The following is a 19,646-nucleotide window of genomic DNA, read 5'->3' as shown; positions in this document are numbered from 1 at the left end:
GAGATTACTTACTATGGAAGGGAGCATTTTTAGAGAGATGTCAAGAGCAGACTCATACTAATTGCGGGCAGGATGTTCAAACCACTTTTTTTTTTTTCAAATAACTTTTGAAATGTTAGCAGGTTAAGGACAATACAGTGACTTGCAGAATCAGCTACAGTGTGTGCAACAAGCTTATGAGCAGATTAGACTTTGTGGGAGAAAAGCCTGGTGGGATTTACCAGCTAAAGGGGATCCTGAGGGAGTTTTCAGTAAGTGTATGCAGGGACCACGGAATCATTTTCTGATTTCGTGGCTCACCTCACTCAAGCCACATGAATACAACATGAAACAGCAGGAGACATTTTAATTCAGCAATTAGCCTATGAAAATGCCAATACTGATTGTAAGAAATGTCTGACACCTCTAAGGAAAAATGGTACCATTACAGAAATGATTTGAGCATGTCAGGATGTGGGATCAGGCACTCTTCAAGCAAACTTACTAGCTGCCGCTGTAACAGCGGGGAGTAAAAAATGTTTTAATTGTGGAAAGCCAGGACATTCCAAAAAAGAATGTAGGCAACCAAAAAGGACTCAGGGTGGCGCCCAAGAGAAAGGCATGAGCATTCCGCCTCAGGATTCAAACAATGCAGGTTCAACCTCTTTATGTCCTAGATGTCAAAAAGAAAATCATTGGGCTAGTCAATGTAGATTTAAATTTAATAGAAATGGGAAGCCATTAAATTGAGACATAGGGAAACGGCCAGAGGGGCTTCCCCCAGCCCTGTCAACAATAGGGGGTTTACGCCTTGCAAGGCCCACAGTGGATTTCCTCATCTGAGCCACTCCAGGAAGCACCGGCTTAGATCTCAACAGCACAGTAGCGGTCACTCTGACCCCTGATATGGCTTGGCAAGCTATTCCTTCAGGAATTTGGGGGCCTGTGCCACTGGGATTAGTCTTAGGAAGAAGTAGAAATACTCTGAAAGGACTAACTGTTTTGCCTGGAGTCATAGATTCAGACTATGAGGGAGAAATCAAGGTAATACTAGAATGCAAACATATTATGCAAATTACTCCAGGACCAAGAATTGCTCAGCTCCTACTTCTACCTTATATTCAGCAGGGTGAAGCTATAAGTAGGAAAAGAGGAACACAAGGATTGGGAAACTCAGATATCTATTGGATACATGAAATTAGCAAAACCCGTCCTACGATTAATTTAAGAATAGAGGGGAAAACTGTTTAAGGGTTTAGTAGACACTGGAGCTAATTATTAGTAAAGAATTCTGGCCTCCAAGTTGGTCCGTGGTAGAAGCTATGGGCTCTATTATGGGGGTTTGAGCTCCTAATACGCAACATAGTGCTGCAGTGTTAAAGTGGCAAGAAGAGGAAGGACAAACAGGATGATTTCAGCCCTACATAGTCTCTGGAATTGCAGTCAACTTATGGGGACGGGATGTTTTAGAAGGTTTATAAGCTTGTACTATTACCGGCAAGGGACAGCAATTAATAACTCAGATGGGATATCAAGATGGTCAAGGCTTAGGGAAAAATAATCAGGGAATTAAAGAACCCATTCAAGCCAAAGGAAACGCAGGAAGATGAGGATTAGGATACCAGCCTTTTTAGGAATGGTCACTGCTCAGTCTCCTCGCCCCCATACTGATCCTATACAATGGAAAGATGATAGACCTATATGGCTGGATCAATGGCCCTTAACCAAGGAGAAATTAGGTCATATTCATGAATTAATACAGGAACAAGTAGAGACTGGTCACATGGAGCCTACCAACACTCCTTGGAGTACTCCTATATTTATAATACCTAAGAAGACGACAGGAAAGTGGCGATAGTTGCATGATCTTAGAGCGGTTAACACTACTATGCATACCATGGGAGCTTTACAACCTGGACTCCCAGCACCTTCACAAATACCTCTAGATTGGTCTCTTATTGTAGTAGATCTCAAGGATTGTTTTTTCACCATTCCCTTGGCACCTCAAGATAAAGATTTACCTTTTCAGTGCCATCTATTAATAATATAGAGCCTATGAAAACATATCAATGGAAAGTTTTGCCTCAAGGAACGGCCAATAGCCCCACATTATGTCAAAAATATGTAGCTCAAGCTATTCAACCTTTAAGGGACAAATACTCCCAATATTACATTACCCATTACATGGATGACTTGCTCTTAGTGAGTCCACGGGAAGAGCAGACTTTAGCAATGTTTTCCCAATTAGAAATAAATTCCCTAAATGGGGCTTAAGGATTGCTCCAGAAAAGGTACAGAGAGAAATGCCCTTCAAATATCTAGGAACCATAATTGAAAACGAATGTATTAGGCCTCAAAAGGTGGAAATATGAAAGGATTGCCTTAAAACCTTAAATGACTTTTAGAAATTATTAGAGGACATTAATTAGTTAAGACCTTATCTAAAAATATCTATGGGAGAAATGATAAATTTATTCAATATACTTAGGGGTGACCCTAATCTTTCCTCGCCCCAAACATTAACAGATGAAGCTAGGAAGGAGTTACTAAGAATTGAGCAGACAATCTCCTCAGCCAAACTAGCACGGGTACAGCCTGAATTACCTTTATTAGGACAGATTAATCCTACTGCAAATAGTCCCACTGGAGTCATCTTCCAAAATAAAAACTCTCCTACCATTATTGAGTGGGTCCACCTAGGGCATCAATCCTCTAAAACTGTGGTTACATATATAGAACTCATGGCTCAATTAATATCTCAACTCAGAAAGCACTGCAGGCAGATTAGAGGAGAAGAACCCCAATGCATCTATCTTCCCCTCACTGGGAAGCAATTAGAACTGTTATTTCAGACTGATTTGAACTGACAAATTGGACTAAGTAGATATTCAGGGAAACTTAGTTGTCACCTACTAAAAAACAAATTACTACAATTTTTATATTACACCCCTATTATTATACCAAAAAATACTAGGCAGGAAACTATTCCTGGAGCATTAACTGTTTTTACTGATTGTTCATCTAATGGTAAAGCTACTTATCATGCAATGAATTCAGACCGAGTCATCCAGATCAGTCATACTTCTGTGCAAAGAACTGAATTAGAAGCTATCAAGGCTGCATTGCAGGATTTCCAAGAGCCTCTTAATATTATTTCTGATTCTGCCTATGCTGCTGGCCTGGTAAATAGAATAGAGACTGCTTGATTATAATGGCTCAGTAACCAAAGTCTATACTATTCAAACAGGCACAGCAAATTGTACAGCAAAGACAATACCCCTTTTATATTATTCATATAGGGCTCATACCACCCTGCCTGGTCCTTTAACAAAAGGAAATGCATATGCCGATCAATTGGTTGCTTTATTAAAAAAGGCCACAGAATCTCATCAGTTTTTACATCAGCCGGCCAAAATGTTGTCTAAACAATTCTCAATCACTCAGACAGCAGGCAAAACAGATTATCAAGGAATATCCCACTTGCATGTTACATCTGCCTCAAGGGCCTAATACAGGAATTAACCCTCAAGGATTGATAAGGGACTATATCTGACAAATGGAAGTAACACACTATACTCCTTTTGGATGCCTTAGGGCAGTGGTCGGCAAACTGCGGTTTGCCGCTCTGTTGATGAATGAGTTTGCCAACCACTGGGGTAGGGGCTTAATCACAAGGAACAACAACAGCCTATAATTATTGGAATCGAGAGTCTAGGTCAGTGGTCGGCAAACCAATTAGACAACAGAGCAGCAAACTGCAGCTTGTGAGTGGCATGTGGCTCGAGAGCCGCAGTTTGCCGACCACTGCCTTAGGGCATTGCATGTCTCTGTAGACACTTTTTCAAAGGTCCTATGGGCCACTGCATCTACAGGGGAAGTGGTGAAACAGGTCATTAATCATTGACTAGCTGCTTTTGCCATCTTGGGAATTCCAAAAATTATTAAAACTGATAATGGACCTGCATACACAAGCTGTCATTTCCAGCAATTTTGTAAAAAGTGGAAAATTCAGCACATTACGGGAATACCATACAATTCCCAAAAACATTACAGGAATTATAAAACGCCAACATCAGTGGCTAAAATCCCAACTTGAAAAACAAAAAGGGGGAATAGTGGTGAAATCTCCTGTAAGTAGATTACACTTAATTACTTTAAATTTTTTCACTTGTAACCCTGATGGCAAGACACCTATGGAATTACACTGGCGTCAGCATAAGCCAAAGGAAAATGGTCTGGTTAAATAGAAAGATCCCGAGTCTGATTTATGGAAGGGTCTTGACCCCCTGTTAACATTTGATCAAGGATATGCTTGTGTATTTCCAGAAAACTCCTCCAAACCTGTGTGGATTCCTGCAAGGAATATTAAACTTCAACATGAATCTGAGAGAGGAACTGACCAGACTGATGAGGACCTTGCACCTGGAGCCTCATCCTGTACCTGCGGCTGCAGACAATCTATTACTCCAGCCACAGATAGCAGTAGCCCCAAGCAACATGCTGAAGATAAGGAGTGGAGGAGAATGAGATGGACAACAGACAGTTCAGAGATGACCTGGAGGGTGGTGAAGAAGACCAGAAAGCTGAGCGAATTTGTGAGGAAACCAAAACCCCAAGAGGTACAGAAAATGTAACATTACTAAGACATCCCCCGACTAAGCCATTATGTAAAAAGTCTTGTGAATGGCACCCACCAAGGAAGAAATTAATTGGCAAGACTGTTATAGTGACCACCCCACTAGCAGCAAACTTGATAACAGCTTTTCCTTTGTGGATTGGAGCCCCTACGGGTCTGCGTATAGTAACAATCGCACCCTAAAGTGGAAGAGGACCGCATCCTATCTATATGTTGAAGCTAATCACTCCATCTCATGGTATGGAGGAGGATTTGTTGGATCTCAATTACAACATGATAATTGGCCCCTACAAAACACGCAAAGGAAATTAGCTGCTGCACTTGCACCTATAAAATGGTATAGTTTTAACTATAGCTTAAATAACTCCATTCGTACCTTATGGGGAACTCCCAATAAGACAGTATTTGCCACGGCTTGTGTATTTGATCCTTTTGTACTCCTCTCAGGCCCCATCCAGATGCGCCTTAATGCACAAGCCATTTATATGAGGTGTCATGCACAGGCTGCACATTATCCCATTGTATTAATTCTACATTCCAAAAGGATTCCCTCATGATTTTAAAACACCCTGCTTTCGCTTGGGTTCCTACTAACCTAACCGAGCCTTGGGAATCTCATCAAACCTACCAAATGTTACATGACCTGGTAAAAATCTTAAAACGACAAAAAAGATTTCTTGGAATGTTAACTGCAGGACTCTTCGCTCTCATAATGTTACTTACTTCTGTGGGAATTGCTGCTTCATCTATGGTACAAACTGTTTAAACTTCTCAGTTTGTACAACAAGTTAAGGAAAATGTAACTAAGAACTTGTCTATACAAAAAAGAATTGACAGCCAGTTTGAGATAGAATTATTGGTACTAAAATCTACAGTCTTATGGATGGGTGATAAAATCCACAGCTTAGAGCAAAGAATGTCCTTACAGTGGCATTATAATTTTTCCCAGATTTGTGTTACCCCCATTCCCTATAACAGTACCTTACACCCTTGGGAATCAATAAAAAATCACCTTCTTGGTGCTTGGGATAAAGGTAACACAACCCTTGATATTTTAGAATTACAACAGCATATTGTACAATTATCCCAGGCAAACTTACAAACTAGTTCTTTAGATGCCTGGCAGCAATTTAAAAAGGATATAAGAGAATTTAATCCCTTTCACTGGATCTCCTTACATTTGCCTCTTAGCATAACCACTATTGTCTGTCTCATTCTTGTTCTTATATGTTTATTTCTAGTCTGCAGATGCGGAATGAAGAGTCTTAAAAGGACTCAAGCCCTACAGACAGCATACACTTTTCAAGATTTATTAAGAAAACAAAATGGGCTGATGAACAAAAACAGACCCGGAGACAGGGAAGCATTGATGAGACTGTCAAACCTTAGAGGGAAGGTAGGGGAGGGTGGGGGTAAGGGGGAGAGATCAACCAAAGGACTTGTATGCATGCATAGAAGCCTAACCAGTGGTCACGGACAACAGGGGAGTGGGGGCATGTGTGGGGAGGGGTTTGGGATGGGAATGGGGGATGAGGACAAATATGTGATACCTTAATCAATAAAGAAATTAATAAAAAAAAAAAGAAAACAAAATGGGGGAGATATGGGAAGCCACCCACTGCTGATACTACATGAGAGTACACCAAGGAACACGAAGGCCAATGGACCTTGGGTGTTAGCAGGGCTAACGCCAAACACCATTGTTCATGTTGAGATAGCGGTGGCTCAAAGCAATTTCCTGACCTAATAGCCTTAAAGTAAATGTTTACTGGACCTTACTGATCTTTACTGATTTTTATTGGCCTTAGAGACGGTCTGTCTGCTACCTGTTTGCTGTGCTTTACTGGGGGCAAGATGTGTATCTAAAACTGAATAAAAAGCAGATAAGGCCAGGTTTCAGTGTGCCTCTTTAAGAAAGAGGTCTCCACCTGGCCACCCAATGCCTTCTAAATTCATATTTCTTATCTAGTGTTTTCATTTGTGCGTCAGCCCCTTCTTTAGATCCTGAACCCTAGCTGTGCAGGTTGCGGCACCCATGGAGCCTGCAAAGGGATTCCACACACATGATGCAATTTACTTCATGTGGCAGTGAAGAGGGTGAGCAGAACCTTGGAAGCACATGAGTTCTCCAAGACTGGGGCTGGAGGGAAAGTGTATGCCAAGCATTCCATGCCGTGAGTTACAATCTACACTAATAAAAGAGAAACATGCAAATTAACCATCACTCCACTACACCCACCAGCCAATCAGGAATGAGTATGCAAATTATCCCAACAAAGACGGCAGCAGCCACGGAGGCGGAGTGAGCAGGAGGCTTGGGTTGCCCCTGGCAATGGAGGAAGCCAAGCTTCCCGCCCGCCCTGGCCTGCCCTGGCCTCCGCTCAAGGCTACAAAGTTTCAATTATAGAAGATAAATAAATCCTAGATACCTGCTTCCAGCCAGCCCTGGTCTCCGCTCAAAGAGGCGCTGAAAAGAAAGAAAAAGAAAAAAAGCCCCTTACCCAGGCTGGCCACACCCCCATGGGGTAAGGGTCCCAACTGGGGGGCTTGGCCAGCCTCAAACAGCCATCAGCCCCTCACCCAGGCTGGCCAGGCACCCCAGCGGGGAGCCCCACCCTGAAGGGGGTGTGGCCAGCTTGAAAACAGCCCTCAGCCCCTCACCTAGGCTGGCCATGCCCCCCCAGTGGGGACCCTCACCCCATGGGGGCATGGCCGGCCTGCAAACCACCACAGGTTCCTCTCCCAGGCCACCCCACGCCCCAAGGGAACCCCCACCTTGATCTGGGACACCAGGATCAGGGCAAACCAGCCAGCCCCCACCCGTGCACCAGGCCCCTATCTATACTAATAAAAGGGTAATATAATAATTAGACTGGGAGACCTTCCAGGAGACCTTCCAGATGTTCTTCTGGACAAAGCCATGGTGGCGGGGCCATGGTAGAGGCGGTTAGAGGACAAGAGGGGAGTGCAGTTGAGGGTGATCAGGCCAGGATGGGACAGCAGTTGTGAGTGATCAGGCTGGTGGGGGGCGGTGTTGGGGGTGGTCAGGCCGGCAGGGGGTTGGCAGTTCAGGGTGAGCAGACCATCAGGGGCAGTTGGGGGCAAGTAGGCCAGTGGGGAGGGAAAGTGGGGGCAAGCAGGCCGGCAGGGATGACAGTTGGGGGCGAGCACACTGGCACAGATGGCAGTTGTGGGTGATCAGGCTGGCGGGGGGGCATTTGGGGGTAAGCAGGCTGGCAGCGGGGGGCAGTTGGGGGCAAGCAGGCTGGCAGGCAGAGTGGTTAGGGGCAATCAGGCAGGCAGGCAGGCAGGTGAGCGGTTAGAAGCCAGCAGTCCCAGATTGTGAGAGGGATGTTCGAATGCCGGTTTTAGGCCCGATCCCTGTAAACTGGCAGTAGGACATCCTTCGAGGTGTCCCATATTGGAGAGGGTGCAGGCCAGGCTGAGGGACACCCCCACATGCACGAATTTTGTGCACCGGTCCTGTAGTCTATATATATAAAAGCCTAACATGCTAAGTGTCCGACTGAGCAGTCGACCGACTGGTTGATTGACTGGTTGCTATGACGTGCACTGACCACCAGGGGGCAGATGGTCCAACCGGTAGGTTAGCTTGCTGCTGGGGTCCAGCCGATTGAAACTGGGTAAGATGGCCCTGATCGGCCCCAATCACCGGCCAGGCAGAGGGACTCCACCTGTGCACGCATTTTGTGCACCAGGCCTCTAGTAAAATATATATATATTTTTAAAACCACAAAGTCTTTCTTAGGACAGAAGCTGTCAGTTCAATAAATCAGTTCTTTAAAAAGGGATTTTCTTTTTTTGTTTTTAATTGATTTTTAGAGAGAGAGGAAGGGAGAGGGATAGAGAGATAGAAACATTGATGTGAGAGAAACATCATCAATCAGTTGCCTCTGGCACCACCCCCATCACCTGCACTGGGGATCAATCCCAAAACCTGGACATGTGCCCTGATCAGGTCGATGCTCAACTACTAAGCCACACTGGCTGGGCTCTTTTTTTTTTTTTTTAAATCCTCACCTAAGGACATGGGGTTTTTGTTTGTTTGTTTTTGTCTTATTGATTTTAGAGATAGAAGAAGGGAGATAGAAATATCAATGTGAGAAAGAAACATTGATCAGTTGCCTCCTGTACACACCCTAACCCCTGGGATCAAACCTGCAAACTAGTATGTATCCTGACCAGGAATTGAACCTGCAACGTTTTGGTATACAGGATGAAGCTACAACCAACTGAGCCATCCAGCCATGGCAAAAGGAATTTTCTTTTTCTTACCAAAAAAAATAAATAAATAAAAAGGGAAGGGAGAATTCTTATTGCAGAAAGACACTTTAAAACCTAGACAGAGCATGCCCATCTCTGTTCAAATTCTAAAGGTACTCAGCTTCCTCCATACCCTCTGTGCCCCCACACCCTACCATCTCTGACATCAGATTTTACAACTACCCCCACCTCACTCCCTCCAGACTTCTCTGTTTCTGGATCACATGTCTGCCTCAGGCCTTCTGCACTTGCTGTTCCCTCTTCCCAGAATGTTTTTCACCTACATACTTATACAATCACCCACCCCCTTCTTTCTTTCAGATCTTTATCCAAATGTCTTTCTATCCTGAGGCTTCTTTTGACTATCCTATCTAAGAAAAGAGTAATATTCAAGTTGACTATCACTCCAACACACAAAATGGCCACCCCCATGTGGTCAAAGATGGCCACCCCCATATGGACACAAGATGGCTGCCACAAGATGACCGGCAGGGGAGGGCAGTTGTGAGCAATCAGGCCAGCAGGGAAGGGCAGTTGGGAGAGACCAGGCCTTCAAGGGAGGGCAGTTGGGGTGATCAGGCTTGCAGGGGAGGGCAGTTAGGGGTGACCAGACTGGCAGAGGAGGGCAGTTGGGGGTGACCAGGCCAGCAGAGGAGGGCAGTTGGGGGCAACCAGGCCTGCAAGGGAGGGCAGTTGGGGGCAATCAGGCTGGCAAGGGAGGGCAGTTAGGGGTGACCATGCCAGCAGGGGAGGGCAGTTAGGGGCAATCAGGCCAGTAGGGAGCAGTTCGGTGTCGATCAGGCTGGCAGGGGAGCGATTAGGAGAAATCAGGCAGGCAGGCAGGCGAGTGGTTGGGAGCCAGCAGTCCTGGATTGTGAGAGGGATGTCCAACTGCCCGTTTAAACAGGTAGTCAGATCCCTCGAGGGGTCCCAGATTGGAGAGGGTGCAAGCTGGGCTGAGGGACACACACACACACACACACACACACACACACACACACACACACCCGTGCACAAATTTCGTGCACCAGGCCTCCAGTATATATATATAAAAGGCTAATATGCTAAGTGTCCTTCCCACTGTCTGACCGGTTGCTATGACGTGCACTGACCACTAGGGGGCAGACACTCGATGCAAGAGCTGCCGTGACACACACTTGCCATTTACAGAGAAACAGCAGCAGGGACCTGGCTGACAAAGCAACATTCGACTTCCCCCAGGTGGGACACAGGCCCCGCCACCACCCTGGAGTGACACCCCACCAAATTACAGCCAACACTGCCAAGACCCTATGGCCAGCCCAGAAACAGTCACTGTGGGCACCGGGTAATGGCATCACATAGCAGTTAGCCTCCTTACAGTTTCTTCAGCCCAGGAACACGACTTGCTTTATACCCAGGTAGAAACACTTTACTCTGTAACCAAATGTCTGTGAAGCATTTTCCTGTGTCTCATCTCATTTGATCCTCACAGAAGTCCTGGAGTAGTTAAATAGGACATTCAGTGGAATCCTATTTTCTTTTCATTAGCCAGAAAATGGAGATTTAGAAAGCTTAAAAACTTGACCTGACTGAAAGGAAGTTAGAAATAGTGGACCTTGAAAATGACCTCGGGTTTTCTCACTGTGCAGAATATAGTCAAACACTGCTGCAGTTAAATATTTTACCCTTTGTTCTCTCTGCGTGATCTACAATAATAATCTGCTTTGTGTTGATATTTACTGCTGTGTTGCTGACAATTACCTGAAAGAGAAGTTGGGGTGCTTCACTGGGCTGGAAAAAGTTTAGCTAAATCAGAAAGCAGGTCTAATTAAGCAAGTTTATTCTATAACTATAAAAAGCTAAGTTGATTTGCACATGCGTGAGACGTATAAAGCTCTCGCTGGCGCCAATCACACGTGTGTGTTTCCATCTGTCATTGTTGATCATGAATTTGGTTGACACTTCTATTATAGAGAAAGGGCTAATAGCAATATTAAAATATTTCTTCTAATTAATTTCCTTTCTTTGTGCACAAATTCATGAACCAGGCCACTAGTTTAATATAAAAAGAGTGACCCATCTTTCCCCAACCCAGCATGCCCTTCTCTCCTACTTTGCTTTTGGTCCCCACAATTTAGAACCATCCGACCAGTATATTAGCTGATTGTCTGCCTCCTCTCCCACTCCACACCATGGGGGAGGGGCTTTGTTCTCTTTCAGGCACCATCTCTAGCACTTACAGCAATGCCTGGCACACAGTCCATGCTCAATGAATGTGTGTGCTCCTCTACAAATTAACTTACAAACACAATGCAATTCCAATCAAAGTCCCAACTTGATCGTTTGTGAAATGCAACAAACTCATTAAAAGATTCCTGTACTCCTAGAGATGGGGGTTGCACAACATTATGAATGTACTAGATGCCATTGAATTGTCACTTTAAAATGGTTAATTTTCACCCGGCCAGTGTGGCTCAGAGATTGAGTGTCGAACTGTGAACCAAGAGGTCATGGTATGATTCCCAGGCACAAGCTCAGCTTGCGGGCTCCATCCCCAGCAGGGGGGTGCAGGAGGCAGCAGGTCAATGATTCTTTCTCAACATTGATGTTTCTATCTCTTTCCCTCTCCCTTCCTTTCTGAAATCAATAAAAATATTTTTTAATAAAATGGTTAATTTTCTGTTATGTGAATTTCATTTTTTAAAAACAGTATAATAAAGAAAAAATTAAATTAAATAAAAAAAACAGTATAATACCATTACACATCTATTAGAATAACTAAAATTGCAAAGACTGACCACAGCAGGTGATGCAGGGTATGAGGGAATGAGAACATTTACATTGTTGGGAGAGGAAAAGGGACAACCACTTTGGAAAACATTTTGAAATTTCTTTAAAATTAAATATATACTTCCCATCTGAGGCAACCATTCCACTCCTGGGAATTTACCCAAAAGAAATAAAAGCATATGAACAGACTTATACATAAATGTTCATAGCATCTCTGTCTGTAATAATAAAAAAACTGGAAACAACCCAAGTATCTATCAGCAGACGCATTGGTAAGTGAATTGTGGGCTAGCTATACCATGGATTACAGCTCAGCAATAAAAATGAGTTAACTTTTAAGACATGCAACAATATGGATATGTCTTAAAATAATTGTGTTTGATAAAAACTGCTTGACTAAAAAGCGTATATACTGTATGATTCTAGAAATGCAAATAGTCTATAGTGTCAGAAGCCAACCAGTAGTTACTTGGGTAATGGGGCGGGGGGGGTGGGGTGGGAGGGACGGTTGTCATACATGGGAAATGAGGAAACTTTGGGGGAAGAACCTTGAAAACATGAGCTCAGTGAGAGAAGCCAGACACAAGGCCACAGTGTGTGATTCCATTTATGTGAACTGTCGGAACAGGCAAGCCTACAGAGACAAGATGTAAATTAGTGTGTGTGCGGGGGGAGGGGTGGGCATGGGTGAGAAGTGACTGCTGAGGGGGAGGGGTTCCCTTTTTTTTTTAATATATTTTATTGATATTTCACAGAGAGGAAAGGAGAGGGATAGAGAGCTAGAAACATCGATGAGAGAGAAACATCGATCAGCTGCCTCCTGCACGCCCCCTACTGGGGATGTGCCCGCAACCAAGGTACATGCCCTTGACAGGAATCGAACCTGGGACCCTTCAGGCCGCAGGCCGACGCTCTATCCACTGAGCCAAACCGGTTTCGGCAGGGGTTCCCTTTTGGGGGGATGAAGATGTCCTGGAAATAGATGGACGTGGGGGTTGCACAGCATTTCAGATGTATCAAGTGCCAGTGAACTGTCCACTTTAAAATGATTAATGGTTAATTTTATGTTATGTGAATTTTCCTTGATAAAAAAAAAAAATAGAATGAATGGTGAGAGTTGGACAAAACACACATATGCTCATCCACCCCCTTCCCCATGTTTAACACTTCTCCCTCCGGGCCACCTTCTCTGGCCTACCAGAATTTCACCAGGTACTGGGACCTGTACCCACCCTGTCCATACCCCCCTCCTAGTGGGCTCCCAAACACCCCTCCCTTTTATGCCCAGACCGCCACCCCCCCCCCCCCCCCGAGGTTCACTGGGCTTACTGCACAGGACAGGACCGGTGGCTGGCAGTCAGAAGAAGCCCTGCTCAAGGGAACAAAGAGCTGACACCCAGGCATGCTCACAGGGCGACGAGGTGAGGGGAGTGGACCCTGTGACTGCCCTAGTGCACAGATGACAAAGTTATCTGCCCAGGGCTCATCAGCTGGCTCATTGGATGGGAAGTCCCTCTCCCCCATCCCGGGTCTGCCCCTTTGTGGCAGCTGGTCTGCAAGGATGGCCCCACAAACTGGGCCCTCCCAGTGTTCATGCCCCTTCTAGCCCACCTCCCCCCAACCCCCACCCCCCCACACACACCCACTGAACCAACAGAATGGGGCAGAAAGTGATGCTGGCCCAGTTCCTGGAGGGTCTGAGCTTTCGAAGTTTCAGCTGCTTCAGCTCTGCACTTAGGGGAGCCTTGAGTTGCCATGAAAGGCAAGTGGCCATCTGCTTAGGTGGCCATGTGGAAAGGCTATTCGGAGAGGCCACGTGGAGACGTGGAGACGGGGAGGCCCATTATCCCAGCGGTCCCCCTAAGGCACCAGACATGACAGAGACATTCCTGATGGTAATGTCAAGCTAGCCCAGCCCCCAAAGGACAGCAGCCACCATCGGGTGGAACAAAGAGCCGGTAGCCATACTGGCATACAGACACCTAGATCAATGGAACAGAATAGAGAGCCCAGAAATAAACCTACACCTTTACGGTCAACTGATTAATGACAAAGGAGGCAAGAACATACAATGGAGTAAAGATAGGCTATTCAATAAATGGTGTTGGGAAAACTGGACAGGTTCATAGAAAAAAATGAAACTTTTCTAGGCCACTTTCTTACACTATATTGAAGAATAAGCTCAAAATTGATTAAAAACTTAAATGTAAAACCCGAAATCATAAAACTCCCAAAAGAAAAGATAAACAGTAAAATCTCTGGCACTAACTCTTAATAATATTTTTTAAGATATGTCCCCTCAGGCAAGGGAAATAAAAGAAAAAATAAACAAATGGGACTACATCAAAATAAAGAGCTTCTGCACAGCAAAAGAAACCATCAATAAAATATCAAGAATGCCCACTCCATGGAAGAACATATTTGCCAATGATAGATCTGATTAGGGGTTAACCTCCAAAATCTATAGAAAATTCATACAACTTAACAAAAGGAAAATAAACAATCCAATAAAAAATGGACAAAGGATCTCAATAGACACTTCTCCAAAATGGACATACAGAAGGCCAAAAGGCATATGAAAAAGTGCTCAAAGTTACTGATCATGCGAGAGATGCAAATCAAAACAACAATGAGGTACCATCTCACACCTGTAAGAATGGCTATCATCAACAAATCAACGAACAAGTGTTGGCGAGGATGTGGAGAAAAGGGAACTCTCGTGCACTGCTGGTGGGAATGCAGACTGGTGCAGCCACTGTGGAGAACAATATGGAGTTTCCTCAAAAAATTTAAAATGGAACTCACATTTGACCCAGTGATCCCACTTCTAGGAATATATCCCAAGAACTCAAAGACACCCATCAGAAAGAATATATGCACCCCTATGCTCATAGCAGCACAATTTACAATAGTTAAGATTTGGAAACAGCCTAAATGCCCTCAGCAGATGAATGGATTAAAAACCTGTGGTACATCTACACAGTGGAATACTACGCTGCTGTAAAAAAGAAAGAACTCTTACGATTTGCAACAGCATGGATGGACTGGAGAGCATTATGCCAAGCAAAATAAGCCAGTCGGAGAAAGATATATATCACATGATCTCACTCATTTGTGGAATCTAATGATCAACATAAACTGATGAACAAAAATAGACCCAGAGACATAGAAACATCGAACAGATTGTCAAACCTCAGAGGTAAGGCAGGGGAGAGTGGAAGGGGGGAAGAGATCAACCAATGAACTCATATGTATATATGCATAACCCAAGGACACAGACAGTGGGTGGTGAAGGCTTGGGAGGAGCGGGCTGGGAGAGGACAATTGGGGGGGGGGGGGAAGAGACAATGTAATACTTGCAACAATAAAGATTTATTAAAAGTTTTTTAAATAAAATAAACTGTGGTACATATATATAATGGAATATACTCAGCCATAGAAAGGAATGAAACTTTGCCATTTGCAGTAACATGGATGGACCTGGAGAGTATTAAGCTCAGTGAAAAAAGTCAGGCAGAGACAAATTCCATATGATTTCACTTATATGTGGAATCTAAAAACAAAATAAATGAACAAACAAAATAGACACAAACTCATTGATACAGAGAACAAACTGATGATTGCCAGGTGGGAAGGGGTTGGGGAATGGGTAAAAAAGGGAAAAGAGATTAAGAAGTACAAATGGCAGTTATAAAGTAATGACAGGGCTGAAACCGGTTTGGCTCAGTGGATAGAGCGTCGGCCTGCGGACTGAAAGGTCCCAGGTTCGATTCCGGTCAAAGGCACGTACCTTGGTTGCGGGCACATCCCCAGTAGGCAGCTGATCGATGTTTCTCTCTCATCGATGTTTCTAGCTCTCTATCCCTTTCCTCTCTGTAAAAAATTAATAAAATATATATTTTTTAAAAAGTAATGACAGGGATGTAAGTATGGCATAGGGAATATAGCCAATTGCATGATGTCAGGTGGATCCCAGACTTCGGGGGGGATCACTTTATCAGTTATATAAATGTCTGACCACTATTCTGCACACCTGAAGCTAATATAATATTGAACGTCAACTGTAATTGAAAAATGTTTTTAAACTTGAAAAAGTAAAATGATAGTAACATTAAAAAGGGGGGGGGGGGCTGCAGCAATGTCCCCCTGGTCCCACCCATACCATTGCTACTCCTGCCTTTTCACTCCTTGCTATGGGCGCCCACGAGACAAATACGTCAACCTCTTCAAAGTTGTCCTTATCAGAGATTCCAGTGTTGGAAAGAATAATCTCTTGTCTCAATTTACTTGAAACAAGTTTAATCTTGAAAGCAAGAGCACCACTAGAGTAGAGTTTGCCACATGAAGCATCCAGGTTGATGCGAAAACAATAAAGGCACAGATTTGGGGCACAGCTGGGCAGGAGCGATTTTGAGCTTTCACATCAGCATACTGTCATGGAGCTGTAGGTGCCTTATTGGTTGGTGACATTGCTAAACATCTCACATATGAAAATGTAGAGCAATGGCTGAAAGAACTGAGAGATCATGCTGATAGTAACATCGTCATCATGCGTGTGGGCAATAAGAATGATGTGCGTCATCTCAGGGCAGTTCCTACGCACGAAGCAAGAATTTTTGCCGAAAAGAATGGTTTGTCATTCATTGGGACATCAGCTCTAGATTCTACACATGTAGAAGCTGCTTTTCAGACAGTTCTGACAGAGATATACCGCACTGTTTCCCAGAAGCAAATGTCAGACATGAAAATAACGTCTCCACGCAACAACGTGGTTCCTATTCATGTTCCACCAACCACTGAAAATAAGCCGAAGGTGCAGTGCTGTCAGAACACATAAGGCGTTTCTCTTCTTCACAGAAGGCTGTGGACAGTCCATTTCCCATGTCTGCGATTTAAACATATTTTTAATTCTTGTGGTCACTTTTGTGTTTTATGACATCTCATACTTAATGAATTTTCCATGGTTTTAAGTCTTTTGATTTTAACTTTATAAAATCATCCATTTGTCTCAAATGACTGTAGCTTTTCTTTTTTTTTTTCTCCAAAATATATTTTTATTTATTTCAGAAAGGAAGAGAGAAATAGAAACATCAATGATGAGAGAGAATCATTGATCGGCTTCCTCCTGCACGCCCCCCACTGGCATATGTCCTTGACCGGAATTGAACTCAGGACCCTTCAGTGCACAAGCCAATGCTCTATCCACTGAGCCAAACTAGCTAGGGCAACTGCAGCTTTTCTTCATGCTATGGCTGCGCCAGCCATGGCTTCACCAGCCTTAGTTGGAATATTTGGATTCCTCAAAAAACAAAACAAAACAAAAAAATGGGGGGAGCAACCAGCTTGGTGAGCCCAGAACCACGAGAGTATATCGACGATTGTGGGGAGCTCCTAGGCGTGCAGTGATTGGCTTCCCTGATAACTGAAAACCCAAGTGACATCTCAGAAAGATCCAAATCCTAGGCCTCTGCTAGGCAGCGTGTGACTCCTGCAGCCTCACAGCCCCTGGCCCACTGCAGCTGATGATGCCTGAGCAAAGGAGAAAACCCCAGAACCTAAAAACAAGGAAACCCTGCTCTCGGTCCTGGCCAGGTAGTTCATTTGGTTAAAGTGTCCCCCTGAAACAAGGTGTGGGTTTGATCCCTGGTCAGGGCACATACAAGAATCAACAAAGGAATGCATAAATAAGTGAAACAACAAATCGATGTTCCTCTCTCTCTCTCTAATAAAAGAATTTAAAAAAGAAAACCCTTCTCTCTGTGATAACTCCTTCCTGTCAACACCACAGTTCTGTCTCTTTGACAGGATGTCTTGGCCAGCTCAGGTGCACCCACAGGGTGCAGAGGGAAGGCCTTGTACTGCAGAAGGTAGGGCACCCAAGGCCCCTCTATCCTGGCAGCAGCCCACCTCCCAAGCCTCAGCTCCCTGTGCCCCACAGAGAACTCAGCACCCAACATGCCGCCGAAGGCCTAGACTCCAAAACCCCCCTCAACCACCTTCCCCCAGTGGGGGCAGAGTCCCCAAACCAAGTTTTACCACATCCTGGAAGCCTTCCTGGTGCACCCACCCACCTGCTTTTTTAAAAAATATATATTTTATTGATTTTTTACAGAGAGGAAGGAAGAGGGAGAGAGAGTTAGAAACATCGATGAGAGAGAAACATGGATCAGCTGCCTCCTGCACACCTCCTACTGGGGATGTGCCCGCAACCAAGGTACATGCCCTTGACCAGAATTGAACCTGGGACCTTTCACTCCACAGGCCGACGCTCTATTCACTGAGCCAAACCAATTAGGGCTGAAAATAAGCTTTTGATAGCTGAGGCATCCATTTCAAAAGACATCCAGCTTGAAGAAACACAATGCCAATCTACTAGCAAGACAACCCAGATAGGAATCATGCTGCTCCCACACATAAAGGACCCTCTTTCAGAAAGCTGGGGTGACCTAGATAACTGGCCACTTGAGTGACCTTGCTCCTCCCTTCCCGCGCCCTCATTCCTGCTCTTATGCTTTAAATATACCAACAGAGAACCCAGGCAACCCTAGATGACTCACCCTCAGTCCCTAATAAAGGCAGAACCCCCAGGTCCATGCCATCCCTCACTCCCCAGTCACGCCGAGTGGCCCTGAGCCTGCCATGTAGCTCCAGGACCCATGAGTAATAAATCTTGTTCCTTGAAGTTCCCTGATGGTTGCTGCTGAGTTGCACTCTAGGATCATACTAAGAACCACAAGGGCCCTGACCGGTTTGGCTCAGTGGATAGAGCATCGGCCTGCCGACTCCTCAAAGGGTCCTGGGTTCGATTCCAGTCAAGGGCATGTGCCTTGGTTGCGGGCACATCCCAGTAGGGAGTGTGCAGGAGGCAGCTGATCGATGTTTCTCTCTCATCTATGTTTCTAACTCTCTATCCCTCTCCCTTCCTCTCTGTAAACAATCAATAAAGTATATTAAAAAAAAAAAAAAAAAAAAAGAACCACAAGGGCCAGGCAAGCCACAACACTGGCTCTGGTCAGGGAGATGTGTTGAGACAGAACACAAGACCCAGGTGTGTCTCAGGCCTTCCTAGCTGAGTGCATCACTGTCAACAGACTGTCGCAAAACAGTGCCTGTGCCGAGCCCACTGAGACTATTCCAACTAGCAGTCCAGGCCTGCTTACCCTGCCTCACCCACTCCTCTGGTGGGAACCACAGCCAAGGCTCTGGCCCCTTTCCCGCCCTCTGCCTCCTGACTGCCAGGGTTTCTTTGTGTGGCCCTACCTGCAGAGGTGGGCCCCCTCCTCTTAGTTACATTTCTTTTCTTTGTTAATCCTCACTCAAGGTTATTTTTTCTACTGATTTTTGGAGAGTGGAAGGGACGGGGAGAGAGGGAGAAACATAGATGTGAAAGAGACACATCTATTGGTTGCCTCCTGCTCGTACCCTGACCAGGGCCAGGGATTGAACCTGTAGCCCAGGTAATGTGCCCTTGGCCGAGAATCAAACCCACAACCTTTTGGTATACGGGTCAATGCTCTAACCACTGGTAAAACAGTGGCCAGGACACAATGTGTCTTTTCTTTTTTCTTAATCTATCTATCTATCTACCTATCTATCTATCTATCTATACTAGAAATTTGTGCACGGGGGCAGGGGTGTCCCTCAGCCCAGCCTGCACCCTCTCCAATCTGGGACCCCTCGAGGGATGTCCGACTGCCCGTTTAGGCCCGACCCCGGGATCGGGCTAAACAGGCAGTCGGACATCCCTATCACAATCCAGGACTGCTGGCTCCCAACTGCTTGCCTGCCTGCCTTCCTGATTGCCCCTAACCGCTTCTGCTTGCCAGCCTGATCACCCCCTAACCACTCCCCTTCCAGCCTGATTGATGCCTAACTGCTCCCTTGCCAGCCTGTTTTCCCCTAACTGCCCTCCCCTGCAGGCCTGGTCACCCCTAACTGCCCTCCCCTGCAGGCCTGGTTCCCCCCAACTGCTCTC

At 45.2% G+C, this 19,646-nt stretch overlaps 1 pseudogene across 1 annotated transcript; it reads left to right on the top strand.

Moving 5' to 3' along the window:
- Nucleotides 1-15,809: 15,809 nt before the first annotated feature.
- Nucleotides 15,810-16,508, top strand: LOC308251791 (ras-related protein Rab-11A-like; annotated as a pseudogene). The gene has a single exon. The product of its transcript is annotated as a ras-related protein Rab-11A-like (transcript).
- The last annotated feature ends 3,138 nt before the right edge of the window (nt 16,509-19,646 follow it).

The sequence above is a fragment of the Plecotus auritus genome (assembly GCF_963455305.1).
Source record: "Plecotus auritus genome assembly, chromosome: 6".
In the NCBI taxonomy this organism is placed as follows: Eukaryota; Metazoa; Chordata; class Mammalia; order Chiroptera; family Vespertilionidae; genus Plecotus; species Plecotus auritus.
This window is presented reverse-complemented; position numbering and strand designations above follow the sequence as displayed.